The sequence below is a fragment of the Neomonachus schauinslandi genome, chromosome 9 (assembly GCF_002201575.2).
Source record: "Neomonachus schauinslandi chromosome 9, ASM220157v2, whole genome shotgun sequence".
Taxonomy (NCBI): domain Eukaryota; kingdom Metazoa; phylum Chordata; class Mammalia; order Carnivora; family Phocidae; genus Neomonachus; species Neomonachus schauinslandi.
In genome coordinates, this window is record NC_058411.1 from 3595201 (window position 1) to 3603863 (window position 8663).

An 8663-nucleotide genomic window follows, 5' to 3' on the forward strand; every position below is an offset into this window, starting at 1 on the left:
TTTAGCGTTGGGCTCTGCTCCTTGCTGGCCACCTCTCTGGGCTCTCATTTCCCTGGGGGCTTCTATAGCCCATAGTCATTCAACAAACCTTTGCTGAGCACCAAATGTGTGCCAGGCCCTTTTCTGGGCACTGGGGGGTACAGGGGTCAACAAGATGGCTCTTGGCACTCTGGAGGGAGGTCCTTTATTTCTGGATGTGTCTGCCCAAGGGCTGGGGGACCCTGAAGGACGGGGATGTTCCTAGGCCACCTCTGTACCCCTTGCTCGCGAGAGTGGGTGGAGCATCCTTGTTGAATGATGGAGAGATGGGCACTGAGTTATAAGGGGAGTTGAGAGGTCTCCAGATCCAGCTCCTACCTAGGGTTTGAACGGCCACCGTGTTCCTGATGCATGGGTGGGTTGCACACCTCTTGAGACAGGGCGGCCCTCCTTCACTTTTTTGGGCTTCAGGGGGCCCCCAGCCCCTCTCCCTTCTGGCCCTGCTCAACTGCAGGCTCCAGCACCTGCACGTGGGCAGAAGGGGCTGCTTCGTCTGGGTCAGGGGTGAGTCCCTGCTGCCCCAGGAAGGAGGCTGGGCCAGAGCTGTCCCCGCAGCAGGTACCACAGCAGGCCGGGCAATGTGACCAAGAGCTCCTGGTCCCTGGCGGCAGGCGTGGCGGGGCCAGGCAAGGAAGTCTCTGGTAGAATCATTTCCTGCCCAATCTTTTGGTGAAACTGTTTCCTGCTACACTTTATGAATTGGGCCGGCTGCTCCAACCCCCTGAGGGGGAGCAAAATCTGCCACTTTGGCATATTGATTATTTGGAATTAAAGTTACTTAAGAAACAGCTGGTGCAAGAGGGACACCCTGACCTCCTTTGCTGCCCTGACAGCAGGAAATCCGTCTCCCATGGGAAAGGTGCCTCCTTGCACCAGGAGGAAGAGAGGCGTCCTAGAACCAGAGACGGGGACTTGGGGGCCGAGAAGGCTGTGCAAACAGTCCTTGCTTTGTCTTCACTATTTGGCTACCAAACCCCTTTGTTCTCTCAATTCTTCACAAATTTATTGCTTCTTTTCCTAAAAGGTGTCAAAGCTGTTTCCTTTGACCGCTTCTTTGAGCCTCGCTTCTTAGAGGTTCCTATACATATGAAATTGAATTGGCTTTTTTTCCCCCTCCTTTTAGTCTGTCTTCTGTCAATTCAATTATTAGACCAGCCAAAGAACCTAGAAGGGAGAAGCTTTTCTCCCCCTCACCCTGCAGAGAGTTGAAGGGCAGGGCAAGGCTGGACCATGCCCACTGGCCTGGTGGGTACAGACCCTGCCCCTTCCCTCGGGAGGCCTAGGCCCTTGGCTGGAGTCAGAGCCTGAGTCCTGAGCCTGGGGACAGCCCCCCTTGATGGATGGATGGTCCAGTGGCTCTGCTGGCTGAGGGGTTTCTGTGGGCCAGGTTGTGAGGGAGAGGTAAAAAGACACAGTCCTACCTCTGAGAGGCTGTTCAGTGGGGGTGACAAATACATTGATAATTTTGCAATGACATTCAGTGTGTGCCGGGAGCATGACAGAGGCTTGAAGGAGGGCACACAGGCTCTGGGATCCGAGGGGAAAGGTTGCCTTGGGAGCCAGGAAAGACTTCAGAGATGAGGGGCGTTGAGGGATGGATAGGAGTTTGCTGTGTGGGAAAGTGGAAGAACGGTTCTCCAGGCAGAGGGAAAGGTATGGAGTAGTTGGGGAGTCACAGTCTATTTGGTGGTGGTGGAGTGGTGAGCCAGGGGCATGAAGAGAGCCTCCACAGGCCGGCCTCACCCTGGTCCTGCACTCCCCGCCCCCTCAGGTAGGTGAAGACTCAGCCCTGTTTCAGGGCAGGGTCTCTGCAGGGGAGCGGTGGGGCCAGATCTGGAGAGTAGGAAGTACAGCAGCAGGGGGATGGGGCTGAGCAAGGGAGGTCACTGAGGGTGACTCTGGGGTTTCTGACGTGGGCAGCCCTCAGAGGACAGACTGTAGAAAGGACCACTGCAGGTCATGGGCGTGGTGCATCCTTCCTTGGGGAGGGTCACCTGCACCGTGGCCTGTGGCCGAGCACTGTCCCCCTGGGCTCTGGGACCCCCAGGGGGAGCCTGGACTGTCCTCAGCCGGAGCCCTGGCCAAACCTGGGTGGGTTACCAGCCATCGGGAGTCTACGGCTTCTGCATCGCCAACCAAACTCGGACCTTCTGGTGTTTACGGTTGGCAAAGTGTAACTTCCTGTTTTTAAGAGAAAAGGATTAGAAATGCTTATTAAAAAGCCCTTTGAAGGCATCAAAAGACTTCCTGAGCATCAAATGACTCTTACAAAAGAGCCATTTAATGATTTAAGCAACAAGAATGAGAAACATACCGGCCAGACCTTCTTGAGAGCTCACCAATTCTCACCAGGCCAGGAGGGGCTTGGTGGCCACGTGCAGTGTGGGCTGAGGGGACCTGGGCAGCGGAGGGGCTGTCGTGGGGGGGGGGATGCCCACGGGAGCCCCCAGGTGCATCTGACCACCCTCCCCAAGCTCTCTCTTGACTCCAACACCCTGAACCCCCTCAGGCCTCTTGGATGCCCCAGGTGCCCCCACACTGCCCCTGGACTGACATCCCATTCTAGCTCCACGGCTCACGGCCGGCCTCGAACCTGGCTGCCACGTTCCCTGTGTCTAGACGGGTCTGCCTCCCGGTGGCCCTCAGCCTGGCCTCCACCTGTGTGTCCGTTCTGTACGTCCCTTGTCCCCAGACCCCAGTCCTGGTGTGGCTCAGCTGTGGCCTCCTCACTGACCTCTCGTTCATTCTCGGCCCTCCCCTACCACCCTGGGGTCCCCGTGCTGGACACAGAGGAGATGCAGACCCTGCCCAGCTCTCGCTGTCCTTGCTTGCAAAGTGTCCTCTGGTTTGGCCCCCGAGAAGGTACGGGAGAGGCTGGGTGCCTTTCGTCCTTGCTGGGTCCTGGGGCCACCCGGGGAAGCCAGAGGACCGTGGATTTCTGTTTACTAGGGAGAAGGAGCGGTAGCCACAGGTACCTCAGGTCCCCGGAGACCTGCTCTCGCAGCCAAGCCCCCTGCTTTGAGGACCCGTCCCCCTCAGCGTCCCAGGGGTGACACCTCTGCCTGATGTCATCCCCATCCACCCAGAGGACCCCGCCTGCTTCCTCTGCCCAGGCTCCCTGGCGTTTTAGAAGTCCCCCTGCCCGGCGAGCTGTGTTCTGCCCCTGAGCTGGCCAGGTGCCCCTCACTCTGTGCCCGGGGCTGTTGACCTCACGTGTCCTCCCATGACCCCCCGGGCACCACTACTTGCTCCTGGGTTTCACTCCAAACAGGAGATGTTGTCACTTAGGCCGCTACTAAACACTTCAGTGGCTCCCAGAAAACGCCAAAGAATTCTTGGAATAAAAATAACAATGAATAAAGTTGCCTGGAAATGAGGCTACGGGGCTGGATTTGATTATGCCCCACGTAGCAGAGAAAGTTAGCTTATATGGCGGAGGCGAGGTGAGGCTTCCATTTTCTTGGGTTAAAAAAGATGCTCCCTGCCCCCCCATTAAGGCTAGCGGCTGGGAGGGGCGCAGAGTCACGAGTTTGGCTGAGCGGAGGGCATTCCTGCGGGGCTCTACCCCACTTGGGGCCGGGACCTCGTCTCCAGCACCCTGGCGATGGCTGTCGGTGCGGACAAGGCAGAAGGGGCGAGCACGGTGACACCTCGGTCACCCCTTGCTAGGTGGAGCCTGTGATTCCCCTGCCATTTCCCTGGCTGCTGTCACCCCCCCCCCCCCACTCCCCTCTCCCTCCTGCTGGACCTGCTCACTCCCTCCTGGGCACACCACTAGCTCGCCTGGGCCTCAGGCCTTTGCAGGACAGTGCTGTGGTCTGAATGTGTGTCCCGAAATTCCTATGGTGAAACCTAGCCCCCAAGGTGATGCCGTGAGGAGGTGGGGGCTTTGGGAGAGATGCTTTGGTGCCCTCCGAAGAGATTGTCCTTGTCCCTTCCACCACGAGAGGACGCGGCCAGAAGTCCTCGCCTGCCTGTGCCGGCCCTCTGATCTCAGACTTCCAGCCTCCGGAGCTGCGAGAAGTCAAGTCCTGTGTTTATGCGCCCCGGATCCATGGTACCCTGTCATGGTAGCCCCAGCAGACCGAGAGAGGTCCCTCTTAGGGGGACCCTGTGGCAGCATTGGGCCCCCACCCGAACGCTCCAGGGTCATCTCCGGGTCTCAAGACCATTGACTGAATTCCTTCCGTCTGCAAACACCCGGCCTGTGAGGGAGGGAGCACGCCCAGATTCCGGGGGTCGGGGCCTAGCTTCTGGGGGGCCGCAGTTCAGCACTGCGGGCTTTCCTGTCCTGGCCACGGGGGGCTTCTCTGGGCCCCCTGCACTGGGGCTGGACACAGAGCCGTGCTTCGTGAACGCTTGCTAAGGAACGGGTGCATGAGCGAGAACCAGAGGCGTCGTCTGTCTTCCGGAGCGGCCTCTGCACCCCGTTCTGGCATCTGTGCCAGACGAGGAGAGTGGGGTCCTGTGCACCTGCTCGCTTGGACGCCCGCACCACCGGCAGAGTCTCGGCAGCCTGTGCTTTTCCTGGAGCAATTCACGGAGGACTCGAGTTTCCTCTCCTTTTCCTTCATTTCCCCACACTTTCTGCCGTGATCCAATGTGCGTGTGATGTAATAATCCGAAGAACGGTAATTGTTCAAGCTTCCCGATGCCTGTGGCCGCGGGGGAGCCAGCCCCTGGCTCCGACCAGCGTCCACTGAGCACCTACTGAGTGCTGTTGGAAGCATCCCGGCTGGTGTAGCTCCTCAGGGCAGGCCATTGGGCGACTTTACAAATTGTGCTCAGGCTTGGAGCATCTTTCAAAAATATGCATGCCTGCCCCTCTCCTCGGCTCTGCCCTAGGCCCGTTACTGGAATCAGTTCTGAGACTGACCCTGCGAGGGGGCTCTCCTCTCAGCCCGTGCCTGTCACCTGCCGGGTCCCAGGCTTGGTCCCCACGCCACCCCTGACTCCCCTGCCCTGGACTCTGGGGCTGCCTCAGCTCCCCTGCTTCTTGATTTTCCTTCCCAGCCTCAAGACCCCGCTGAGTCCTCAGCCCTTCCTCCACGCTCCGCAGTCCTGGGTCGGATGGACCCCCTCTGTCCCCTGCAGGTCGAAAGGGCAGGGTTTTGGAGCCTGTGTGTGCCTGGGCTCTTGGCCACCCTTTGCCCACACTCATCTAGGGCAAAGCTCAGCCCTAGCACTGCCAGCGGAACCCTGGGTGGCCGACAGCACGGGCTTTGGAATCAGAAAGCTGCATTCAAATCCTAGTGACTTGCTTTGTGACCTTGGGTGAATTCCTGGGCCTCAGTTAACCCAGCTGTAAAAGGGGGATGACGGCAGGGATTCCTACCGTGATGGGGTTTAAATGCACCATGCACATCAGGCACATGGCACCACGGGGAGCGTAGGCGGGACCCAATCAATGCTAGCTTCTATCGTTCTCCCCTGGCCTCTGTGTGCCTCACCCATAAAATGGGTCAGCAGGGCCACTGCCTCACGGGGTGAGTGGGTGTGGTGAGGATCGTAGGGGTAGCTATCTGCAGAGCGCTTAGAACAGGATCTGGCCCCGAGTGCCACAGAGGGAGGGTGATTGTTGTTGGCGGGGTACTATTACTGTGGGGACCAGAGAGTGTGCCGAGCAGGAGTCCCTTCGAGGATGTGAAGTTTCCTGCGTTTGGTGCACGGAGACGGTCAGGGCAGTTGGGCCGGGGCAGGCCAGGATCAATGCCTCCCTGGATGTGGTTGTGGGGCCACTCGCTGTTCTTGGATCCTGTCTCTGTGGACCTTCTGGCCCTGGCGGGAAGAGAAGGTGGGGCTGCCCCGTGGAGCATCCTCTCTACATAGAGAGCAGGCCTGGGTGCAGAGGGAAAGGCCCCACAGCCTGGGGTCGGCCGCGGGTGAGGAGGACCGGGGCTGAAGGACTTGATTTTAACAATGAACAAGTGGGTGGGTGGATGGGTAAGTAGACAGGTGGGCAGAGACCTGGACCAGTCAGTGGTTGGATGGGTGAATGGTCCGACTGGGGGCACGTTGACGGCTGGCCGCCTGGGTGAGGGAACTGTAGTGTGAGTGGTGGATGGCGCATCAATGGGAGGATGAATCCCTAGAAGACGTGGATGGACTAAGGGTTAGCTGGCTGGATCGATGAATGGACTGAATGTTATATGAACAGGTGGATGGAAGGACAGATGGATGGACAGATAGATTCAGTTGGATACGTCCATGGACGTTTACTGGCTGGCTTTCTGGGTCAACGAACTGATGGACTGAGGCATGTAGGGATGGATGGGCAGATGGAAGATGATGGGTGAATGGATGGAGAGGCATCTGGAGGTGCCTCTTAGCTTCTTGCACTGGCTATTGAATTGCTAGTAGTCAGGTAGGATGGAATGCAGGACTAGAGGGGATGTAGGCTGCAGGTGGCCCTTCTTCCCAGGTCCCAGCATGACCTCTGGGTCTATCCAGGTCAAGGAGCCTGCTCCAGGACAATTGGCAGCCAGGGCCAGGGCCAGGACAAGCCCCCGTCTCATTCCCTGTAGCCCGTAGAGCTGGGGCCCTTTTCCTAGGGCTCAATGGGCATTCAGCTTAGCACCTGGCCGTCTGGGTTAGTTCTTCCTACCTTTCTTAAAACTCCTTGTTTGCCCTATTCTGCATGCCTGGTAGGCCTGGGTGTTGGGACGTGGGGCTGGCTTTGGGGGTTGATGGGAGGGGCTGCACATCACTGGGAGCAGAGAGCAGGATCACCTGGAGGCAGATAGCCCAGCTGCTGGCCCAGGAGCTTGGAAACCTCAAGGAGCCTGGGCCAGAGTCCTGGATAGGTAGGGAGGGGGGCAGGCTGGAGAACTGCCTCTGCTCCCACTTGCTCTGTGACTTGGGATACTGCTTCTCCACCCCTGGACCCAGGCTGCTTGTGCTGCCCTTCATAGGCTGGGTTAGGAGGTCCTCCTGCACCCCCAGATGAGCCAGGGCAGAGTGGTAACCTCAGATGTAAAACAAGCTGCTCTTTCCCTCCGCGAGCGAGGGCCTTCTGTGCTCACCCCCTCCCTGACCTAGCTGACAATGCTGGAGGACTCGGGGTGACACTGCCTGGCCATGCCTGGTGGGCAACTGTGCGGTTCTGGGGCAGATGGGGAGCCACAGTGAGACTGAGGGGGGCCGGTGTGGGCTGAGATGAGGCTGCCAGACATGGGCTCACGTCCAGGCTCTGCATGGAGACCAGGCTCCAGCTAATTAGCTCCCACCCACCCACATCCTCCCCTCCTCCCATGCACAGGCTCACGTGCATGCTGCCGATGCACCCCCCTATTACCCTCCCCCCCCCCATCTCCCCTCTGCAGACAGCCCCCACGGCAGCCCACCCCGTGTGCCCCCACGACTCCCACTGCGCGTCCGCCCACTCTGCCTGGAGACACAGTTGCATTGTCTCCTCCCTGTAGGTACCTGTCACCCCTGTGGTCATAATTACCCACATGGTGAGCACATCCACTCGCCTCCACACAAAGATGCCCCCACCCACACACGCCCCCATTTCCCAGCCCCCATATGTGGCCTGGGTCCCTATGGGCTGGGCAGAGCCAGGGCTGGGGTTTCCATGGGCCTTGATGGGCCACCTGCCCCTACACCCACCTCCACTACCCCCAAAACGAGCGCAGCTGACCTAGATTGGAAGCCATGAACTAGAACTCCGAGAGGCATTTCTGAGTCCTGCCGGCCCAGGCCTTGGGATTTGGCGCCCCATTTCCTGCCACTCTGGGTCTCCCTCTCCCTGTCTACCATAGGCTGCTGATGCCCAGGGAGCCCAGATGTGCCCACCACACAGCTCCATACCCTCCTCTGGCTGACGCGGACCTGGCTCTTCCTCTCCCACCCCAGGCAACCTGTTTGTGCCTCCCCCACTCTTCACCCCTACCCCACCGCCTCCCCCCTGCCTTCCTCTCCCACTGGGTCCCATGACCAACCACCTCCCTGGCGTCCCCCACCCTGCCCCAGTCTGCCTTCTCATCCCACCTCAGTTTCCACATCCCTTGGGGGGGCCTCAGTCACCATCTTGGTCTCTCATCCCTGACCCTCATGGATCGACAACCCTCCCCGATGTCCTTCCCTACCCTGCCATGGTGCAGGCTGACTCCATCAATACTCAGCTAGCTCTGCCTCCTGAGCAACTACTCCCCAGCCGTATTCGCCCCCCACCCGCGTCCTCAACTTCCTCACTCAGCCCCCCTGGCCTCACCCAAACCCTGAGCCCAAGGCCCTCCACACATGAGCAAGACATGCATCAGATACACAGACCATGCCTGTGTTGCCAGCCTCCGTGCAAGGCGGGGGAGGAAGCCGCACGTCCTGCCACCCCACCTTCCCACCCGCCTTGGCTCTCCCAGCACTGGGGTCAGACCCACCTGCTCTTGCCCTTGACTGCCACCCTGCCAGTTACACCACCTTCTGCCCCTTCTCCTGCATCCTGTCTCCTGCATCTTCTCTGTCCTGCATCCTCTCTGTCCCGCATCCTCTCACCTGCATCCCCTCTGTCTTGCAACCTCTCTGTCCTGCATCGTCTCTCTCCTGGGTCCTCTCTGTCCTGCATCCTTTCTCCCAAATTCCCTCTGTCTTGCAACCTCTGTCCTTCATTCTCTCTGTCCTGC